Below are 21,351 nucleotides of genomic sequence, written 5' to 3'. Positions count from 1 at the left end.
TGAATTTAAATGTCTGAACTCGGCTATGTGAGAGAGCTTAATGGAGTCAAATGTTTGCCTGGTCCTAGGGTCTCTGTCAGTGCTACAGCTACAAACATGGACTGAATAGGTGTGCTATCCTGGTGGTATAGCTGTCATGAGGAGTGAGGCAACTAATGATGTGGCTTTCTGATATAGTGAACAATTCTTGGTGGACTTCAGAACAAAAATTACAATCTTCCCTTGATTTGCATGGTGGTTGCATTTCAGAAAAACATACTATCATATTTTAAAACAATGCAAAATAACTTTCTGCTCAATGTAAAATTGAGTTAAGTTCCAGTCTCAGAAAATTAAAATACGTTTTTGTAAGTCCCAGAGAGCCGAGAATGTTATTCACCCAGACCACCTGAAACAGTGTTTAGCACACAGTAGACATATATTAAGTCCCATATGAATGAGCTTTTCATATCTGTGAAAATGGACAGGACGTTTGAAAGTCATGCAGGATGAGGGGTGATTATGCATGGTGCTGGACTACTCTAGACACTGCAGGGGGACTGGCATCTGCTCGCTGAAGCCAGTACTGCTCCTAATTACTGTGAGAACCCAAAAGCCACTGCCACAAATTTTCAAATTGCCCCTTTGGGTGGTACTGTTTAGAACCACAGAATTAAGCAATGATATGGGTACTGTGTCTGTCCATTAGATTCCAGGGAAAATCCACTCACAGAAATGATGCCTTAGTCAGTGGAGATGTGGCCGACCTGTTAAAGAGACTGTCTGCTTTAAAGTAGGTGGAGAGGGGGAGTGGGATGCAGGGTACAGCCATTGCAAGCTCACCAGGAACTCTGCATTAGTTAAAGAAAGGTACCTGCTCTGGAAAGACCAGTTACAAAAAGGGCACTGGCTGGCAGCTGAAAAAGCCCATGGCTGGTCACATGACTTAGCAAGTGGAGCACTGTCTGGCTGGATTTCAGCCTCCTCTCTAGATCACTTGGCCCAAGTGCCTTTTTGCAGGACTCAGCTTGCATACAGCTTTGCATGGTTACTGACTAAGACAGAACCAAGTGCTAAGACTAAAAGATAAATTCTAGACTGACTAGATGGGTAAATGACTCAGGATAGCCTAGAGAGCTTTATGGTTTTGGGGGTAAGTTAATCTTAGTCTGGATGAGACAACTTATGAGTAGGAAAGGGAGTAAGGAATGAATAAACAAATGAAATTAAATACAGTCACATGCCACATAATGACAGTATAGAAATCAAAGGACCACATAGCAGTCCTGTAAGATTATGATGGAGTTGAAAAATTCCTATCACCTAAGACATTGTAGCCTTTATAACATAGTGGCATGACATATTCCTCATGTGTTGGGGGTAATGCTGCTGTAAACAAACCTCCTGCACTGCTAGTCATATGAAAATATAGCATGTACAATTATATATGGCATAAAAACGTGATTATGATAATACATGACTATCATGGTTTATTTGCTTTTTATAATTATTTTAGAGTGTACTCCTACATATATATACACATATACATGTATATATGTATAAAACTTTACATGTATACACAATGCATATACATGTATGTATACATATATATACACATACATATGAAGTTAACTGTAAAACAGCCTCAGGCAGGTCCTTCAGGAGGTCTCCAGAAGAAGGCATTGTCATCAGAGGAGATGACGGCTGCATGCGTATTATTGCCCCGATGTCCCTCCAGAGGGACAAGATGTGAAAATGGAAGACCGTGATATTGATGCTCCTGGCCCTGTGTAGGCCTGGGTTAATGTGTCTGTGTCTTTGTTTTCAAAGAAAAAATCTAAAAAAAAAAAAAAACTCTTTAATAGAAAACAGCTTATAGAAGGAAATAAAGAAAATATTTTTTGTACAGCTGTAAAATGTGTAGTTTATCCTAAGTATTATTACAAAAGTATCAAAGTTCTAAAAATTTTTAAGTTTATAAAGTGAGAAAGTTGCAGTAACCTAAGTTTAATTTATTATTAAAGAAAATTAATAAATGCCATATAGCCGAAGTATATCGTATTTATAAAGTCTACAGCTCACGGACTTACCCAGAGCCACTGCCAGTCCTGCAGCCTCTATTTGTAGTGAGTGCTCTATACAGGTGTAACATTGTAAATCTTTTATCCTGTTTTTACAGTACCTTTTCTATGTTTAGATATAGAAATATTATTGTGTTATAATTGGCTACTGTATTCAGTACAGTAACATACTGTGCAGGTTTGTAGCCTAGAAGCAATAGGATATGCCAGCTAGCTGAGATGTATAGTGTAGTCTTAGATGTGTAGTCTGTGCCATCTAGGTTTGTGTAAGTACACTCTATAGTGTTTTCACACTGACGAAATTGCCTAATGATGTATTTCTCAGAATGTATCCTCATTTTTAAGCAACACATGATTATTCATGAAAATAGAATAAGTTTAATGAATTCTAATGAGTTTAGGGAATCTCCTTCCCCATACTTTGTGTAGTAAAATTGGGTAATACTGGTGGCTGAAACTAGGTGCATTTTCTTGTGGGAGTTTAGAACTTTAATAATCAGTGCATTTGGGGACAGTGACGTCTTGGGGTATTTGTCAGAATCCTAGTAGTTAAATACACATTTAATTGACCTGTACAGGGAAATATATTTACTAGTTTCTTATGACTGCATATATTTTTGTGGGAACAGATATTCTTGTTAACTATCCAGGAATTCTGCCTCCCAGAATCAAAGGGCCTTCCTGGTGAGAATGAAACCAGAGAAGGTCTTGAAGGACATTTCCTTAATGCTGTGATAGGACCCATTGACCTATCATGCCTTATGCCAAAGCATGCACTTTTCTGCCACTGACTAGTCATGTCCACAAGATTCTTTTACAGCTGTACCTCTTTGGACAAATATAGAGAAATATCAACAGATTCTTATTCTTCATCTCTGGCTTGTTAAGGCCCCACATGGACTTTTCATTCCATGGCCAATCTGTTTCATTTTTACAAAGTAATTACTCAGGCAATAGTGTCTACGATGCCAGAAATAATCTCAGTAGTTCCAGCCTGGAAGGCTTCAATGGTAACAGCAAGGACACAGCTGATAGAGAGGGTAATAATTTTCCTGAGGATGGTCATTGTGATGGTTTAATTGCATGTGTCAACTTAGCTCAACTATGGCGAGCAGTTGTTTGGGCAAACACTAGTCTAGGCATTGTGAAAATATTTTATAGATGTGATTAACATACACATCTGTGATCACTTGTTTTAAGTCAAGATTACTTTCAGTTGAGGGGGTGGGTCTCATCCAATCAGTTGAAGGTCTTAAGGGCAAAAACTCAGGTTTCCCAGAGAAGAAGGAGTCCTGCTTCAAGACTATAACATGAAAGTCCTCCCTGAGTTTCTTGTCTACTGGACTGACCTACAAATTTTGGATTTGCCAGCCCCCATGATCATATTAGCCAGGATCTTAATACTTTTTATGTATATAAAATCTCCAATTGATTCTGTATCTTTGGAGAACCCTGTCTGAATCAGCCATCATTATGAGTTCTTGAAGAAAACATGCTGGATGGAGCTGAAATCTCATACTCCTTTCTGTCAATGCTGAGTCTCCTGGACAAATAAGGCTCATCTCTACTGTCTGTTCTCTAGGGCCTTTGACCCTGAGCTGCTCTTTGTAGCAGCAGAATTCCAGCCTGGTACCAGCAGGTGATGAGGAGAAAAGAGCCATACCAACCTGATCATGGCCAGGAATGTGACTATCTCTGCCAGATGCTGGCCACTCACGATGTGGAGGCCATGCAGTGGTCCTGCAGGATGGCCCTGAACAAAGTGATGATGGACATCAGGCCTTCAGCTGCCCTTTTACCAGGATGGCTGTGAGTACTCACAACACTAGGATGGCCACTGGGGCCTTAGAGTCCACAGGAACTAGGGCATTTCCTTGAGAAGGAAGCAGTTGAGGCAAGAAAAGAACAGTGTAGGCCAGGCTCGGTGGCTCACGCCTGTAATCCCAGCACTTTGGGAGGCCGAGGCAGGTGGATCACCTGAGGTTGGGAGTTAGAGACCAGCCAGACCAACCCAGAGAAACCTCATCTCTACTAAAAATACAAAATTAACTGGGCATGGTGGCACATGCCTGTAATCCCAGCTACTCATAAGGCTGAGGCAGGAGAATTGCTTGAACCCAGGAGGCGGAGGTTGCGGTGAGCCAAGACTGTGCCATTGCACTCCAGCCTGGGCAACAGGAGTGAAACTCCATCTCAAAAAAAAAAAAAAAAAAAAAAAAGAACAGTGTAACACATAGGGTCAGGACATGTTTACAGATGGTACAAGGAATGCCTACCCCAGGCAGGGCACCAAGGAAGTAGACAAGGCCGTGGGCATACCTGCTAAGCTAAGTGTAATGCACAATACATTTTGGAACTAGTCCAGGTGGTTTGTGAAGTACTTGGTGGAGACCATGAATAAACTCCAGAGAAGCACTATCCCCAGGTCCAGCATAAAGATAAGCCAGACAGACTTCTATATCTCCTGTAGCCGCTGATGGGCTGCCATGGCAGTGGCATTTCTGGCTCTATCTGGTTGTCAGCTTCTCTAGGAACCAGGACCAGGATTACAGGGGTCCTGACCAGTCTCTGGAAGAAGTTCTGGTTCTGGCTGAGGCGTTTGGAAGTAGGCTTCCCTCTGTGGGATCCTGTTTGGATTAGAGGTATTTCCAGTTAGGAGGGAAATTTCCAAGGTACTCAGCACCATCCTCCTTATAGGAGGCTACAAACATGCAGTTATTTGGGAAAATTTTAGGTAAGGCTATGTGCTTCAAACAATCGATTCTACTACTTCCAATTTCACCGTAATGGCTTTCTTACTCTAAGCCCTAGAGGAATTTTAAATCTTTAAGAGATAAATTTTATTTATTGATTAATCTTTTTGATTGCAGAGATGAGGCCCCCCCATGCTACCCACACTGGTCTCAAACTCCTGGGTTCAAGCTATCCTCTGGCCACAGCCGCCCAAATTGCTGGGGTTACAGGTGTAAGCCACTGTGCATGGCTAAGAGACACATCTTACAGTGCAAAACCACCATCAATCTTTCGATTTTTTTAAGTTTCCACTTCAGTTATTAGTTGCTATCTAATCAATAGTTATTTTTTTAACACTCAAGAGCAAGTGAGCACCCTCATCATCATCTTTTTTTTTTTTTTTTTTTTTTGAGGCGGAGTCTTGCTCTGTCGCCCGGGCTGGAGTGCAGTGGCCGGATCTCAGCTCACTGCAAGCTCCGCCTCCCGGGTTTACGCCATTCTCCTGCCTCAGCCTCCCGAGTAGCGGGGACTACAGGCGCCCGCCACCTCGCCCGGCTAGTTTTTTGTGTTTTTTTTTTAGTAGAGACGGGGTTTCACCGTGTTAGCCAGGATGGTCTCGATCTCCTGACCTCATGATCCGCCCGTCTCGGCCTCCCAAAGTGCTGGGATTACAGGTTTGAGCCACCGCGCCCGGCCCATCATCTTTATTATTATCATCGTCATCATCACATTATCACTGGATGGGAATCCAGAAACTGTAAGGGATGCAATTCGTGTCCTTGGGAAATGTACAGCGTATTATTAATTTGGAGGTGCAAGTGCGTAAATGTTTTTGTATTGTAACTGAATGAAAAAAAAATGCCAGCTAATTTTGTTTTGAAGCTGTCTCACATACTAGAAGTCTCCAAAACCATGAACAAAGTGATTAATGATGTCCCTTTTGGTCAATCAACCAATACAACAGGGAAAATTTTATTCTGTTTTCCACATAAGGTTTAGATAAATATTTTTATTTCTGGATCTATGGCCACATAGGCCAATTATTTTATTTAGCACAATTTTCCTGTTAGACACAGAACTTCTTAGAGGTCATGAGAAAATGTGAGAAATAATTACGAAAAATATTTAATTTTTTAACATTTAAGAGCTAAACAATGATCACCTTTGGAGAGCAGGCAAAAGTACATTATCTCATTAAAAAAAAAAAAAAAAAAAAAAAAAAAAAAGGCCCTGAACAAAGTCAGTTCATGGGGATCTAAGAAATCTGAGTATTATCTTTTGGACTTTATGCTTTGTAATAAGTTATGAACTTTTAAATGTCTACATGCTTCCTTTTATTTTAGAGCAGTTTTAGGTTTACAGCAAATAAGGAACCTAAATTAAGAGGAAGGTAGAGAGATTTCCCATACTTGCATAGCCTCCCTAATTATTCATATCAACATCCCCCACTGGAGGGGCATATTCATTACAATTGAAACTACATTGATAGCCATAATCACCCAAAGCCACAGTTTACATCAGGATCTACTCTTGGTGATGTGCATTTTATGAATTTGGATGAATGTATAATGATATATATCCCCCCTTTTAGTATCTTACAGAGTAGTTTCACTGCTCTAAAAATCCTCTGTGTTCTGCCTCTTCAACCCTCCTCCTCTCTCCAGTACCTGGCCACCACTGATCTCTTTTCTGTATCCAAAATTTTGCCTCTCCCAGAATGTCATATAGTTGGAATAATATAGTGTATAGCCTTTTAGTAATGTCACTTAGTAATATATAAGATTCCTCCATAGTTTTGCATGGCTTGATACTTTATTTCTTTTGAGTGCTGAATAATAGGCCATTGTCTAGATGTACTGTAGTTTGTTTATTCATTCACTTACTGAAGGACATCTTAGCTGCTTCCAAGTTTGGGCAATTATGAATAAAAGCTGCTATAAACATCTGTGGGCAGATTTTTGTGTGAACATCAGTTTTCAACTCTGTTGGATAAACACCAAGTAGCATGATTTCTGGGTCTTATGGTAAGAGTATGTTTAGTTTTCTAAGAAACTGCCAAACTGTCTTCCAAAGTGGCTGTGCCATTTTGCATTCCAACCAGAAATGAATGAGAGTTCCCGTTGCTCTGCATCCCCGCCAACATTTGGTATTCAGTGTTCCAGACTTTGGCTATTCTAATAGATATTTCTAGATTTTGGCCATTCTAATAGGTGTGTAGTGGTTTTTCATTGTTTTAATTTGTGTTTCCCTGATAACATGTGATATGGAGCATCTTATATGCTTATTTGCCATCTATGTATATTACACATATTATGGAGATTAAGAGTCTCATTCAAGGATTCAGAGCTGGTTCCAGAACCCAAGATTTAAACACAGATTTGTGTTACTCAAAATCCTCAGCCTTTCCCACTCTATCTTTGTTGTTCTTCGAACTATAACATTTAAAGCAAAAAATGAAATGGGGTCAAAACCCCACGAGACCAGATGAACTTTCCTATTGATCGTGAATGGGAAAACAATAAAAAAAAAAAAAAAAAAATCTTCCTTATTTAAGTGTGTCTTTGAGGACTATGAAATGTTTCTTACTTCCCAATAAGCCCTGCTACTCAGAACGATCACCTCTTTTTGTTTCCTAGGTTCAATGGCAGGGCTTTGCAACCTTTTTTCTCACTTTTGCTCCTGCTAAGTAGCTTTTGTAGATTTTTTTTCCTAATGATTTTATCAACTATGGAATTTTAATACTACAGATGCTCTATATCTGTCTATGTACTGTGTGTATATCTGTGCTTTAATTATTTTTTTGAGACAGTCTTGCATTGTCGCCCAGGCTGGAGTGGAGTGGCATGATCTCGGCTCACTGCAACCTCCACCTCCTGGTTTCAAGCAATTCCCCTGCCTCAGCTTCTTGAGTAGCTGCAATCACTGGCACCTGCCACCATGCTTGGCTAATATTTATACTTTTAGTACAGACTGGGTTTCACCATGTTGCCAAGCTAGTGATCTACCCACCTTGGCCTCCCAAAGTGTTGGGATTACAGGCGTGGGCCACTGCACCTGGCTTATCTGTGCTTTATACTTAAAAATAATACAAATTTTCTCATTGTCCAAGGCAGTTTTTCCCTTCTTTATCACCCTTGTTTGGAATGCATGTTCTAGGGCCAATGGGATGAAAGAAGGAATTGACCTAAATTAGTGACTGAAATTGTCAGGCCAGTGCCTTCTTTCTGCATGCTTGAAATGGTAACCAAGCACTCATCCTATAAACCCTGTGTTAGTCCATTTTTACACTGCTGATAAAGACATACCTAGGACTAGGCAACTTACAAAGGAAAGAGGTTTAATGGAGAACTCACAGTTCCACATGTCTGCAGAAACCTCAGTCATGGAGGAAGGCAAGGATGAGCAAGTCACATCATACATGGATGGCAGCAGGCAAAAAGAGCTTGTGTAGGGAGACTCCTGTTTTTAAAGCCATCAGATTCCCTGAGACCCATTCACTATCACAAGAACAGCATGGGAAAGACCCGCCCCCACGATTCAGTCATCTCCCACTGGGTCCCTCCTGTAACTCATAGGAATTATGGGAGCTACAAGATGAGATTCACTTGGGGACACAGAGCCAAACCATATCGAACCCACTCTGGCACACAGACCATCCTTTAGGCAGAATGTCAACCTATTATATATTTAGTGAAACAGCAAAGATTCACCACAGCCTAGGATGTGGCAAACTCAAGAAAGGTTTGCAAAATTCCTTCCTCCTGAATTGATTAGCCTCATGCTTCAGAATATGGTAGCCTCTGGCCCTTCAATAATTGGGTGATTTATGTAAAAGCAATGCTAATGAATAGTCTCAGCCATTCTGGGCTTCTTTTATGTGGATCTATTTTTTTTCTCATGGTTTCAGTCCAAAGGCACTCTCGTTATGTTTAACTAGTTTAGGTAGCAATTTTAATATTAATTTTGCAACATAAATGGTCTCATTGTCCAAGTTGTGGATGCCTAAAGCAATGGTAACTTTTAGAGACACTTTCGTCAAATTGCTTGTATTTGTTTTCCTGAAGAAATCAATCCAGGAGCAAGGCTGCTTCTCTTTATTGTTTAGTGTCAGCTTGTACCTGCTTTGCCTCCCCGCATGAACTCTTCAGAAGGCTCACAGTGCCAGGGTTTTACCTGTAGCTCTACCCATGTTGGTCATTTTGTCCCAGACATCTTCATGGGCTTCAAACTGACTTTGCAAACATGTAAGTATGGGCTTTTAAAAGTAGATATTATTCTCTCATGTCAATATTCTTTCTATCCCTCCCAGAGTAAAAGCACAGATTCTATGGCGTTTGGGTCTACTAGAGGAAGTAGCCTTGTAAACGTGATGAGTGGTGATCAGGCACAGCTCTCTCTGCTGAGTTCTGGCTGGACTGATCCCTTGGAAGGGAACAGCACAATGTCCATACTGCTCCTGTGATATATAGAGGATAGCTATTGAATGCATGGGTCCTGGTTCAAATCCCTGTTCTACCACTTCCTCTGAGATTGTAGAAGTTATTTAACTTTTCTCTACCTTAGTTTCTTCATCTAAAAATGGGAGACTAGTGGCTATCTCAAATGACTGTCATGAGGATTCAATGAGTTAACACACATGTTTAAGCTACTGTCAGGTACCTATTTAAATATTCAATAAATATCAGCTGCTATTCCTCCTCCTCCTATGATACTTCTCCTGCTGCTGCCATTCTCCTCAAGCATGGTAAGCTCTTCTTCCACGTACAGAGAGTGGGAGGTGCATTTTGAGCATTTATCTCTCCTTTAACTGTGGCTATGGCTTCATAGACCTTGGATGCTACTCATCTGAGTTAAGTAGACACAACAATAACCCAGGAACACATTAAACCCTTGCTGCCTCATTATTTATGTGCTGCAATTGTACTGTATAATTACATGGAATTTTGGTATCCCTTTGCAGTGTAAAGGTTCTGAGATTAGATTGGAAGTGCCATCATGTCTATTTTTCATTCATCAAACCTTACCATGCAGCACTAAGCACAGCATGGCTAGAAGACTGAGTAAGGTAGTTCCCCTCTTCAACAACCTTATGACAAAAGAAGAAATAATGCATGGATACGAGTCATTTTAAGAATAACAATGATAGATGTTTGAAAATTTGCTCCTTGGCAGGTTGTGCTGAGCATTTTCCATTTGTTATGTAATTGAATTCCTATAATGGTAGAGGACAGTGACGTAGGGACAAAGTCCTGGGGTTTAAGTAGTAAGTGGAAAAACAAGGAATTGAACTCTGACTTCAAAGCTTGTGATCATGCTCATACGTGTCACAGACACACTTTTGAGAGGCTCATACGTGTCACACACTCCATGAGAGACTGTCACAAGGCCCTTTGGGAGGCAGAGGAGGGAGAAGTCACTTCTAGTTGGTGTGTTAGTGGTGCAGTGTACTTTTGAGGAAGGCTTGGTGGCAAAGGTAGATTTTTAGCCTTAGCATTTCACAACTCAGACTGATGGGCAGAATTTCGATGGGGAGAAGCATTTTAGGAGGTAAGACCAGAATAAAAGGCCCAGACACAGGATGGGCTGGACATTTCTAGGAAACTTCATGTAATTTTTTTCTGACCAAATCATAGGATATGGATATATCCAACTGAAGAGATCTATTAGAACTAAATTCTAGAGGGCCTTGAATGCCAAAGAAATTGTGTGTATTTTTTTTTTTTATCCTAATGGGATAGTCTGGAGGACTAGAGAGATCCCACCTTTCAAACTGGATAGATCCATGTGTAAAGACTAAAAGGAGGGCTTATTTTAGCAAGATTGCTCAAACTCTCTGATCTTTGGTTTTCTCATTGCTTATTTTGGTGAGGATTTGTTCATGCCTGTTTATCAAATGAAAGGAAGAAATACCTCCTGCTTTATAGTATCATTGTGAAAATGAAAATAAGGCACAGCATTGAAACCTAGTAAAGTGATAGACACTACAATTGCTATTATTAAAAAGGAGCCCTTGAGGGCGTTGGACAAGTGGGTGCCAAGAACAGAAGCTGGCTTTTAGAAGATTACTGTGACACATGCATCTGTGAGGAGGAGGAAATACTAAGAGTGAGAGAGCAGTAGGAAACTACTGAGTGATATATAAAGGGGAGAGAATGAGGACCTGGAGGGAGCCTTTGACATGCTAGGGGCAGTATTAGGGCTGTTGGCTGCCTGTTTGTCATAGTGTATCAGGGTACCCCAAGTATTTCTCAGTCCTTTTAAACCCATTGGATATTTAAGGTGGGGTAAAGTTTTAAGACAGAATTGAGGTCTAGATGATTCTGACTTCCCAGGCACTAAATACCTCCACTTTAGCATTCTGCCTTGTAGCATTTGTGGGACAGATTTCCTATTACACTAGTTAAGTTTCAGCTCTGTGGGATTTCTCCAGCTCTATGTCTTCTTCAGTTTAATGGAAGCCACGTAACTATCATGACTCAATATTTTAGTTGGGAAAAAAATCATATGAATGTTAGATCCACTAATAACCAATAATTATAACCTTCAAAAACAAAAGGGTTTGCCCAGCACTTCGCTGGTTTCCGTAAAACCAAGCCACTATCTAGCCTGTCCCTTCCCTCTCTGTCAATAGAAATCATATCCATTTGTCATTCACAATTCCAAGTATCAAAAGAAAGACAATGATCTTTGATCCTTGCCGTATTATTAATACTTTATACCAAGGTGGCATATTTTCGATGAGAAGGATAAATTCCAAATAATTATTTTGATTTACTTCAAATATGATTTATTTGATTTATTTCTTTTCTGTTGAGGCATAACAACTGCATCTCTCTGAGGGGTCTGGGGCTGCTGATGTTTCACCACTTCAACTGTTTGGCTCATGAGCCAGTCATGACAGAGTCACACAGAGCTATTCTGGCAAGAGCAAGGATAGAATCTGCAGGATAAGCCCAGAGAGCTGTGTGCCCACCACACAAAAAGGGACAACTTGCCAGTGAGAGGTCAAGCCCTGGTTTATTGTGAGGCATGAAATATCAATAGCTGAAATTTTTGCTCTGCCAACTAGAAATGAGGCAAGACATGTTAAAACTATTTTTTTTTTTTTTTTTTTTTTTGAGTAGACTGGGAATGTAGAAATGCAGCAGCCTGGACAAACAAGAGAGAAGAGAAATAAACATACACCAGTAAGTCTGGGTCCAGACTTGCCTGCTGGAGCTCTGTTCCAACAGAACATGGATTCTTCCAACTGAAATCACTTACATGTCATTCTAGACTTTAGAATCTGCTGAAAGATGCCCTGAGTCTGTAGAAGTAATAGATGCCCTGAGTCCAAGCATCTCATTAGATCTCCTCCTGACCATTACTTTCATCAACTGGTTTACTGTTGTATTATCAACACCTACTACTATAATCAACACCTGACACATAGTAGGAGTACAGTAAAAGTTTAGGCAAAAGGTCCCAAAGCCTGGGTTTTTGTCTGGTTTCTCATGGCCAAGAGGAAATCCCAGAGGAAAAGCTGAATACAAGGAATCAAAGGATATGAGGAACCAAAGAAGAAATACAAGGAATCCCATCAGCCATTTCCCAGTGGTTCCCTAGAGCTTGAAGCTCTGCACCTCACTCCCATAGCTGTTATATGTTGCTTGGCAGCAGTTCTCCTTTTCTTTCCCTTATTCCCCCTGCCTGCTCCTCAGAAACCTCTGTACACACCCACCTCCATGTCCAGACTTCTTCCTCTTATCCACCATTGGGCCCTGTTCTTCTTGGTTGCCCTGTGGAGTGGGGTATCTAACCCGTGGTGCTGATCTTTCTCATCCAGCCCATTCCACCAGTGGCCCTGACCTGATTTGGCAGTTACTTAAGGAAAGGGATGGCCAATATAAAACCTTTGATGAAAGAGATTTATCTATGATTTCTAAATGGAGAATATTCTAAATTCTTACTGCACAACCTTTTGAGAACATATGCTATAGGTCCCTAGCAGTGGGTCTATCTTGGTAATCCACAGTCTATCTTCAACAGACTGAAAATGGGCTTGATCAGGATTTGTAGAAAGAGACAGAATTAAAGGAAGAGTTCCTATTTTTCTTTCCTTATTCCCTACCATATTTATCTCTTTCCACATCAGTAGGGCAATATCTGATGATAGTTTTTAATCATTTAGTTGGGGACTATATAAAACCCCTCTAAAAGAGCACTATAAAACCATTGGTTTGACTTTTTCTCCCTCATAACATTTCAAAGACTGGCAAAGAATGAAAGAATCTATTGCTTCTCACCGAGTCCCAGGATGAGAGAGGAAGCTGACTAACATGCCCCTTCAGGTTGGTAACTAGGATCTGGAGAGTTAGCCAGCACGGTGGGGGCTAAAGCTGAGTTTCATGATTCAGCCTAGCAATTGCACCCCTAATTGGACACATAGTTGTACTTTCATGGCATATAAACACTTTAAAGAACCAGTACTCAAGAGAGAAGGCTACTGTGTGTTTTCCTGAGGGTGTAGTCAGGGAGTAAAGAATGCAGGGCTCTTTAAGCAAAATTAGGCATTTAATTGCACATCTAGACTTCACTGATGGCTTTGCACATGCATGTGATTAGGATCACTTGAAAGCACTCCACTGAGAAGAGTCTGTACTCTACTTCTTTACAAATTAGGAACGAAAATATTCAAAATGTTTAATTTTTAAGGTCTATTTCTTGAGTTTCTTTTTAGTTCTTACTTGCCTTCAAGTTTCTAGAGAGTTAAAATAACCACCGCCACAGGGAATTCCACATCTGACTCTTATAAAGTACATAAAACAGAATATACATAGCTGTGGGTAGTTTGCAATTAGAACATAAGTATAGTACAAATGTGGTGCTTCTCATCTACCAACATTCCTCCTCCTTCCTCTCAGATTTTCAGATTGAGAAATGGAGGCATCGAGGTCAAATCTTTACCTAAGCCACTGAGCAGCAGAGACAGGTCAGAAATATAAGTTGTCCTTGGTACCATTCTCTTTTCCAGCATTGAGCCAAGAGCCCAGTGTACCATGTTTAACTCCATTCTTCAGTAGGAATGGAGTTAAAGACATTAAACAATAGATAACTCCTGAAGTTTGAGCTTTACAGAATATGGAGTTGAATATTTTGGTCCGATGTTTTTCTTTCATACCCATCTCCATGGTAGAAGACCAAAAAATTTCAAATGAAGGTTTTGGAAATGGACTCATTTTCTTCATCCTATATACCTTCCCATTTTGTGTAATTTGTAGAGATTAGTATTCTTGGAATTTGCTGTTAGTGGAAGTATGTATGCCATATGTTTAAATTTACATATTCCATTTAGCAAAAACCACCTGAGTTGTGTTTGCATAGTGTTTGCATAGCTATACCTACCCCATTGGCTGCTGTTTCTTGCCTCTAGTTTTTCACAAACTTGGCCAACCTGAGTGCATTCTGTGAGAGTGCCCTTTAGCCTGGTTTGGACTTACTTTGATGTTAGTTTATTACAGTAGTCAAGAATGTGTCACCCAGAGTAGACATCAACCTAATATAAAATCTCTAGGTGTCAACTAGAGAGTTTTATGAAATTTATGGAATTTTATGAAAAACTTAAAATTGTTTGGGGAATGCCTGAACCATTACCAAGAAATTAGAGCTATTTGGCCATTCCTGCATGTTCATCAGAGGTGGACTTACACTTGGCAACCAACAAATACTAAATAGTAACATTAGATGCTGACTTGTAATCCTTCTCACTAAGAAATAAATGGAAACTCAGCCAGATAGAGTGGGGTTTGTCCAAGTTTTTAACAGGTTTGTAGGAAAATCACCAGCATAGGCTGAGGAGCTTTTTCAAAATCCAGAGACCCAGGCCCACGCTCAGGTCCCTGAATCAGAAATTGCAGGATGGGCCCCAAGCATCAATATTTCCAAGATGTTCCTTAGTGATTCTGATGCTTGTGTGGTGAGGAGCCATAAGGCTGAGAGAATAGTCTCTGCTCTGGTTCTTCGCTGGAAATGGATGAGTCCTTTTACAAAATGTTTCCTCTTGCTGGGTGTTATGTTTAGAGTCATGGAGTTGGAAGACTTACATTCAATTTGGGGCTGTACAGTTTACTGGAAGTTGTGTGAACTTGAGCAGGTGTCTCTTCATGTCTCTCAGCCTCAATGCCATTCCCTGTAAAAGATGAGATGACAGTAGGGATTGTTGAGATTAAGAGAGGACATATTCAAGGCTCTTAGAGTGTCTAATAGGCACCAACTATGACTACACTGCCTGCCACCGGAGCATTCCGAGCAACCTCCTTCATCTTCATAGTTTCACCATGGGGATTGTTTAGATCATGATTTCGATAAGTTTGTGCCCCACACATTTCCTGTTGATTGTCATTCTGTGTTGGAACAGTCAAAGTCTTGCATCAGTGTTCTTATATTTTGTAGAGAGATGCTATCCATTATTCCTAATAATAATGTGAAAGTAACAAAGAAGGATAATCCCCCTGAAAGATGCTCTGTGAAGTGCCTGCTGCCTGCTATTACTCCCGGCTCCAGCTCTCTATCTTGCTCTAATCCCAGTATTGTTTTGTCAGCCTAGGTAGGAGAAGTGACTTCTTAATGGATTTGAGCAGAAGGTAGTTTCTCCCACTGGGAAGAAGCATGGATGTCTTAAAATCTCTTGTGTAAAGTCACCCTCATGTAGGAGGAAGCACCAGTGAAGATCAACCATTTCATGTCAGTGAACACACTGCAGTGTATGGGTGTGTTTAGTTCTCAGTATCAGTGTGCTGGCTTTATTTCCCAGCTGAATTGTCAATTCCTCAAAGGCAGCTTCATCCTGCACAGGGCTTTGCAGACCTCTGGGAAGAACAGTGTGTGTGCCAGGCAGCCCTCTGGCACAGGCATGACTTGTTTACCCTGCTGGTTTAAATTGCCTGTCTTATGTACCAGTATTTATACGTGTAACAAATGGGGGCTGGCTAATTATGTGGTTCTCAGTAGGAATCAAGTCTCTGCTGGAACCAGCTCAGTCTCTGCCCACTATTTATAGCCTTCATATGTCCCAAATTTTCCAGTTCTGATTTCAAATATTCTATCCCACTGTCTCCAGAAGTATACTTTATGCTTGTCAGACCACATGTCAATTTATGGCTTGAGAATTATAGTCACAGTATTATAACTGCTACCCTGAACACCACATTTTCTGACTGTGAGATTGGAATCCTGCCTCTTAAAAACAAATTGAACAGGCTGGGTGTGGTGGCTCATGCCTTTAATCCCAGCACTTTGGGAGGCCAAGGCGGGCAGATCACAAGGTCAGGAGATGGAGACCATCCTGGCCAACATGGTGAAACCCCGTCTCTACTAAAAATACAAAAATTAGCTGGGCATGGTGGCAAGCACCTGTAGTCCCAGCTTCTCGGGAGGCTGAGGCAGGAGAATCGCATGAACCAAGGAGGTGGAAGTTGCAGTGAGCCCAGATTGCACCACTGCACTCCAGCCTGGGAAACAGAGCAAGACTCAGTCTCAGAAAAACAAAACAAAACAAACAAAAGAAAATGGACATATATAGGAAGTGTAGAAGAAAATCTGTTTTTTTTCTTCAAATATCCTTGGTAAGCAATTGATTCAAAGCTTTGCCTAAAAATAGTACAGATCTGGGATTAAATGACTGTGTGAGAACACAAATCTTGATGTCAGTTGTCCTCTTTGAAACAGTGCCTTTCACACAGAACGTGATCATTAGTAGAATGATTTAACAGGGCAAATGAGTATATTGAGATTTTCACATTACTGTACGCTACAGAACTCTGATGTGGATATGCTGTGTTACTTCTCAGTCATCCATAAAGGCACAAAATTACACTATATAAAGTGTGAAAGGGGCAGATTTGTAACACATTTGAGCCCCTACTTTGTATTAGGCACCAAGATAGGCACTTTATCCTGACTTACTCAGAAAAACCTGAAGGTGTAGGCACCATAGTTTTCATGTTCCATACAGAATGGAGACTCAGAGATGACGGAGGTTGCTTGGAGTGCTCAGGGGGCAGGCAGTGTAGTCAGAATGAGAACTTAGACTGCTGTGATCACAAAGTCCTTTTATAAATCAGGGTTTCTCACATTACTTTTTATTTTGCCCAGAATGATAATAAATGCAATAAAAATTACTGCCCATCAGCCTCAAGCTCCCTGTTGCTTTTTAAGGAATATTTGCAAATGTAATCCATCTACTAAATGCCCTCCTGCCCTTGTCACAGCTTCCTACCCAATGTTTCAGTGCTGGAGCAGACCTGTGTGTGTTTGGGAGCAGGGGTAGCTGGAGCTCTTGGAGCCCTTGCAGAGAGATGGCCTTGCCCCTGATGAAGTCCTCTGGTGACTCTGCAGGCCTGGCTTCAGTCTTCAAATTGGATATTTCCACTGGCACATAACCAAGCCTTAGTCAATGGAACTATACATCCATATGTCTCAGAAAGCAGAGGGATGGCTTCCTAAATGATTTTTCCTTATACTATATGTACCAACAGATATCACTAATAGAATCAGTACAAATAACAGTTCATGGCTTCAGACAATTCAAGGTCTTTTCAACCTCTCTTGAGTCTGTAGAAAATCATCTTGATAAAATGCTATTAAATGTAAGGCTATGGAGTGCAGGTTCTGCAAGAGGAATGGCCCTGGGACCTAGAACAGTGCCTGGTCCAAAGTTGGCATCCAGATATTTCAAGTAAATGAGTGAATCGGGGACTCAATGGCTCCCTTTCCAAATTTATTACAGGTAAGTCGATAGGCTGTCACAGCATTTCATAGAACTGCCAGACATGATGGCCCAGGCAGAGAAGAATCTTGATTAATCCCTTTTAATACAAGTCAGGTTGTTCTATTTTCAGAGGTCCCTAGGTACTGCAGCAACTCTGCCATCTGATATACCCAAATAGCCCAGTACCTAGCACAGTTCTGACATAGAATAGGCATTCTGTAGTACAATAAGTGAATCAGCATTTTGGTGGTCAACAGTATGAACTGGAATTCTGCTCTTGGTTACAAGATACCCATAATAGGAAAACTATATATCAAAAAAAATATTGCTTCAGACTTAGTTGTCAAGGGAGCCAAGACCAATACTGTGTATTCTTCATAGTTAAAATGATCACTAATAGATACTGCTGTAAGTCCTAGCTCATGAACAATGTTCTTTCACCTGTGAAAATGCACTGAAGTAGCTACTTGGTTAAACTCTGGTAGGAGTTCATGTTCATAACTTTTAAGCTGCTGGTACAGTCCAGAAAAGATTACCACTAGATAATCTAAAATATTCTTGGAGACACTGGGGTTGTATTTGGATTCAGTCATTAACAGCTTTTCATTTTAGAATGAAAAGTATGCCTGCCTCTGGGAAAGAAAAAGGAAAAATTTGAGCATAAAGTCCAACTGAGTGACTTCCAATTAATTAGGCAGACTTGAGGTATTACACTGTGTATTTTCAAGGAAAAATCAAACAAATATGGTCTTGCAGAAGTTAAGTTGTTCTTTGTTCACCAAACTGCAAGATAGATTAATTGAAAAAAATCATAAATTTTTACTTTTCAAATATGACTGGAAACCCACAATCAGATTAAAAATCCTTTCTATCACATGGCATTGTGCTGGCAAACTTTGTAGTGGGTTGCTGCACAAAAGACTGAGACTTCAGCCTCCACCAGGCTCAGTAAAGACGGCAACAAATAAATGGAGGCAGTGTCCTGCTTTCATTTGATCTGTATTTTGGTATGGCAGGATATATTTTGAAAATTACTCTGCTATAATGAAAAGTGAGGAATTGCAGATTAGCTCTTACTAAAAGCAAATTAAACTTCCTCTCTAACTCTTGGAGAGTTATTCCCACCACAAAATGAAAAGGGCTCATTTACCTTGGGTTCGGCTTGACAACTACTGAAGAGTAGACAACTTTTTGTTCTATATCCAGTGTTCTTGCATAGAAGCAGTCACAGGATGGGGTTCCCTCCTGCTGGTAAACTACTACTCCATCTGGCAAGGAGGTTGGAAGGAAAGATCAGGGAAGTGGAGAATAGGCACCGAGGGAGGAGGAGGTGGGGTTATATATGTGTCAAGCTGCCTTGCGTGCCAGCTGATGGTGTCCCTTATCAATGGAAAGAAGTCAGTGTCCATGATATACATCAGGCATTTCCGTAACTATCCAAACCACTACAAACCAGAAGTTTGATGATAAGAAAGATGACCAAGGGGAAAAAAAAGTAAATGCTTAAAATTTATCATAAAATCAGTTTAGTTCTGTAAGAGGGAATGAAATATGATTGGTTTAACTAAATTAATTGAAAATGGAATTTCCTATCACCTAATTTCCTTTTCTTCACCTTCATAATATTTTATGAATACATAAATTATTTTGTATTTTTATTATTTATGTATTTATATTTACTTTGTGGATACACAAATGACATATACTGTCTAATATTGCATTTCTTTTTCTAAGTGGAATTCTATGATATCTCTCTTAAGTGTGAGATTTCTAAAATATATAATTTGGCTTGATGCTTCTGAACTTGAAACTTGGGCTTTTTGAGAAGAAACGCTGATGCTGTGTTAACGATCCAGTGGATTCTATTTTAAATTTTTAAACAAAAAATGGGGCTTTCTTTTCTGATCCAGAAATGCTAACTTCTGATTTAGTACACTGTGTTATGTTTGTAGTATCCAAAAGGAGTTTGGTGGAAAAATCACACAAGTTTGGCTATAGCCTAGTACAATGTCTAGAATGTAGTCAGCTCTTAATTGATGTTTGTGGAATAAATGAGTGAATGACCAGAAGCATTAGGCATTCATTTAAGGGTTGAACACATCAATACTCTTGACACAGCTATGGAACTCAATCAACTGGTGGCCTCAGGGAACACTTTACCATTACAATTTGTTACTGATACAACTCACAGGGCAGATGCTCATTATAAGACAGAGAATTAATGAGGCCTAGGATCTCAGTTTAATGCCTCTAGGGGCCAGTTATCTTTATTCTGTTCCATGGCTGCATCCACAACCCATAACCTTTGCCAGCTGTCACACACCAGGCCATGCTCTTTGTCACAAAGGGGCCCAGAAAGTAGATCATGAGTAGATTAGCTCAGACCCATTACCACTTAGGAGAAATAAAGCAAAAGGCATGTACTCTTTAGAGGGGTCAGTTGGAACAATTGAATAAATGAAGAACAGTCCATTTTGTAGCTGACTGGACCTGGCGCTATAACAACATGTTGTGGTTCTGTGTGTGCAATGCTCTGACCTTGTAGGCCATAGACAACCTAGCCACATTTGCTGAGCATGGAGTAGTTCCAAAGCCCTGACTAGCGAAATACTCAACCCACAGAATGCGAAATGGACTTGGGCGTGTTACAGCCACATATCTCTTCCATAAATCCCCTTTTTGCTAAACCCATATATTTCAAATTATTTCAGCATTATCTAGTAACATTCTTTGAATAATAGACTAGTATATTTTCTTCTTGGCAAGCCTCACCTTGATCTGCATTATCATTTAGGCCCCATCTGAAAACACCATTAATTTAAATAAGCAATAGAGACTGAAATAAAATTCCATTCATGCTTAACTCTCCAATGTGGTTTGGAAATGCTTTCTTCTTCAGCCAGTCTTATGTTACATGCTAGATGGTCTTTTCTTTGACCACCTCATAAAAAAGGGCTCATAAATACTTTTCATGTGTTATTTAAACTAGCGGTACTCCCCGAGGCACTGCACTCCTATTTTTTTTTTTAATCCTTTGTGTATTTCTAAGACATTTCTAAACCAGTAGCAGAGGAAAAAGCATATTCTAACTTGAGAGGACCACGTTATATCACTATCAGGCCACAAATTTCCTTTACTGATAAAAATAATTCTCTTCCCTACAAAATATTGCCTAACTTATTTACCTTCCTTCTAAAAATAATCCATTGTGAGAGTAAGTGCCAGAATTAGAATATATGTGTCTTTTCATGATGTTTCTGATGCCATAGCTGTGATATTTCAGCACAAGGATGTTCTAAGGTATTCTGATAAGCAAAAGCTTAATCTATTCACTTCTAATTAACAAGGAAGAAGAGACAATAGAAGAGTAGCTGCCTGGTTTATTGATTTGCAATGTTGTGTGTGGCATGGTCTTGGCTAGGATTTGAAATGGTCCATCCACTTTTTGCAATAGATTGGAGGTGGGGTCATGGCCTGTATTTCACCGGTGTCCTGATTCACATGTTGCTTTTCCCTATGGTACCTTCGTTCTTTCTTGTGTTTTTATTATGCTTGTCTTTCCCATTTTGAAAAAAAATTTTGATTGGCTCTACTGCCCCTGTTCAACTACTGTATCCCTCCTTTCAAGTTCATGTGAACCTACCATTGCTCCCCACTCCTCACTTCAGCCATAGAATTGTAACATACACTGTATTAGAATTGGAAAGGAACTGAGAGATTACCTAGTCCAGCTTCCCTCCAAGTACAGAAGTTCTTCCTTCAATATTTGTTTCCACACTTGTAGGAACACGTGGTTTTTCACTTTGCAGG

The sequence above is a fragment of the Chlorocebus sabaeus genome, chromosome 8, assembly GCF_047675955.1.
Source record: "Chlorocebus sabaeus isolate Y175 chromosome 8, mChlSab1.0.hap1, whole genome shotgun sequence".
Lineage (NCBI taxonomy): Eukaryota > Metazoa > Chordata > Mammalia > Primates > Cercopithecidae > Chlorocebus > Chlorocebus sabaeus.
Note: the sequence above shows the minus strand (reverse complement) of the source record.